We start from the raw sequence: 3332 nt of genomic DNA, 5'->3' as shown, positions 1-3332 counted from the left end.
TTGGAGCGATTCGCGTGGAAAGCCAGTATTGAAAGTGTCGTTGCCATACTACAAAAATGATTTAACTATGATTTCAAAGGTCGTTCATACAATGCAATCGTTAGTAAGAAAACCAGGTGCTCATGATCACATAACGATTGGCTACCATCACATCCTTCATGTAGGATAAGCATTATAATACAACTCAATTGTAAGTTAATTAACTTGTAAGTTAATTGAGGTTCGTTCTTCTTAGTTAGTATTAAGTATAATTTTCCTTATCTGACAATTGTTTGTTGTTGATTACACGTTTTTATAACATATACAATTCGCAAAAAAACTCGTTTTAAATCCTAAATTGTTAGGAGTTTCAGTTTGACCCGAGTGTTCTCATGTGTAACGAAAATTCTAAATTAAATAATAAGGTTTCCGTTAGTTTTGATAGCTCCTCTCAGCTTCTGCTTTTCCATCGCCTAATCACCGGAAGGTATAATCTTTCAGTTCGTTCAGTTATTACCTATAATACTTCCTAGGCTCGATAAGCGATGGGCCATCTCCAAATAGCCTTCAGCTCGTGTATTCAATAAGTAATAATCTCATTAAACCATAGTATGCAAAATTTGAATCATCAAACTAAAGATAAACAAATGACAATTGGTAAAGTTTTATTGAAAATAGCAAAGTTTATTTTTTGAAACAAATCAAAACATGGCATCGGCATTACAAAATTGGCTAACCAAGCGACTTGCTTCCACGCAGTTACATCAGCAGCTAAATTACTTGATTCTGGTTTGATGGGTGAAGCATTAGTATTAAGTTAGTATTAAAGATCAATGTTAGTTTATACTTCGTGGCCTGAGCTTCAAATTATCAAACAATTTTGACATGCTGTTTGCAATTTGTTAGGATTTCGGCTCCATCTGCTGAAGTTTAGCTTAACCAGGTGCCCTATCTTACTCTTCGCGAGGAAGAAAACTGGGCGAGTTTTGTTGAAAACTGTAGATGGCGTGCGAACGATATATTTTTTTTAATTCTTGAGTCAATAAATGGAAAAGACCACCAAATGCACGTCAGTGCGTCCATGGGTTGTATAAGATCAAAAGACTCAAGATTACGGTTGATTGTTTGCAAACGAAGTGATTGTTGCTGTTGTAACTGCGATAGAATGCAGAAAAGCGGATATCGAAGACGTAGGAAAAATGCTCAGAGTTGTTGAAGTTGTGTGTAAAAAAAGAAAGAGTATATTGAACGTTGAGAGTAAATATAATTTATTTTAATATATAGTTCTATGTATAAATATATAAATATATAAAATTATCTATTTACAAATATAAGTCTAGTGCTCATTACTATTTTAATTATTTTACATATTTATAATCTTTACTTTAGAAAATTAAATACTTTGTATAATTATTTCTACTGTATGATATGTTTTTTTTACTTTTCTTTTCCTGTTCTTACAGTTGTTATAAATTCTAATATTTTTTGTTAAGAAATTATATTGAAACTTTTTAATAATTCCTATTGTATTAATATGTTCTTATAATATAATTGTTATGTTTATGTAATTTGATTTTAGCACAATAGTTAAATGTGTTATATATGTATGTTCTGATTAAATATAAGAAGCATTCCAATTTGTGTGTTATTATTAAAGCTACTTTCCTTATATCATTCATTTATTATATGAAAATAAAATTGATTATCCTAATAAAATAAAACTATAATATAAAGAATTCTCATTTTTTTAAATTTTACACCTAATATTACACATTTTTATAATTTAAGAAATTTTGAAAAAAAAAAATAGAAATATTTAGAAGAAATCCTTAAAATTATAACTAATTTTCAACATCAAGCAAAAATATCAATATTTTTTGGAGAAATATTTGGTAAACTCTTCCACTGTTTTTATTCCAAGGTCCTGGTGATGTACCATGGTGCACTCGCAATTGGAATACTTGGATTTTTTTTAATATTAGTTGAATTTGCTGTTCCCCATTTGGATAATTTATGTCCAAACGATTTTAATACCAACCAATACATCTTTATGATACTTCTAATCAGTCTTGTGTCCAGCTTTATTAATAAAATATAAATTGCATTTTCCACTCGGCAACATTATTGATTTATACCAGTTGCACAACGTTGCATAATACATGCAAAAACACCCACGCAGCTTCAATAAGAGTAATTTCTATCATGGATTCAAATGCGTTTTTTTTAATATTTTTTTATATAACTTTTGAAAGAGCCATCTCTGAAAGGGTAGTAATACCTACCCTTAAAAATCAATACTGTCACCCAGTCGAGTTGCAGATTTTGTTTTAGTATAAAAATTCTTTAAAATGGAATTGTTAGTGTAAACCTAATATTGGTTTTTATTATTTAAAAAAATAAATTTTACTGGTAAATATTACCTTTTATAGTACAGATATCCCCCGACTTACGAACTAGTTTTGTTCCAAAGGATTGTTCATAAGTCGGTTTATAATATATCAAATTCCGTATTACTGACTCCATAAATTTTGTTGGTAAGTCCGGGAGTCTGTAAATCATCTATTAAAAAATATATATCTTCTTCCCGTAAACGTACTTCGCATTTCAGACCTTCTTTTCGATGCAATTTTCATCACTCTCACTGCCTCATTCATTTCACTCAGCATAATCGTAATTACCCACCGATATCCAAAATTTTTCAAATTTCTTCAATTTTTATCATTAATTATTTCTGACAATTTAAATCTTATTTTTTTTTTTAATTAATCTTTCTAAAGTATTTTATCGTACTTACTGGAATTATGTTACGAATTTCGCCTCTACACAGAATTTCATATATACAAACAAAAAAAAACCAATCCCATTATTTTCATTTAGAATATAAAAACCCTGTTATCCAACTTTTTTTATTTACATCACTTACTTTCGTAATATTTATACTATTTTTTTTGTGTATCACTTTGAAAATGGTCAGTTGTACTTCTGTTTCAAAAAATATACTTCATGATCTGCCCTTCAGGGTTTTTTTTTGTACTTCCAATTACATTTCTCGTAACTAATCGGTGTCTAGTTCAGTTCAGTTCAGTTCAGTTCAAAAACGTTCCATTCCTAAATCAGTGAGTGCTTTCCTAAGCTGGATCAAAATACGACGAATTCAGAATTTACATCTACTCAAGTCATAAATAAATATTCTAACTTATCTATATATATAAATTTTATTAAAATTTTATTATTGGGAGAAATGCGAATTACCACTACAGTTTAGAGCATTTTCTTTCCAGTGTTTAATAAACCTTATATCTCACACCTTACACAAGTAAACCTAACTAAAGATACTGAATCTGAGATCTATC

This window comes from Nicrophorus vespilloides, unplaced genomic scaffold (genome assembly GCF_001412225.1).
Source record: "Nicrophorus vespilloides isolate i.1.1-1 unplaced genomic scaffold, Nicve_v1.0, whole genome shotgun sequence".
NCBI lineage: Eukaryota > Metazoa > Arthropoda > Insecta > Coleoptera > Silphidae > Nicrophorus > Nicrophorus vespilloides.
The sequence above is the reverse complement of the archived record's forward strand: the minus strand, read 5'-3'. Positions refer to the sequence as shown.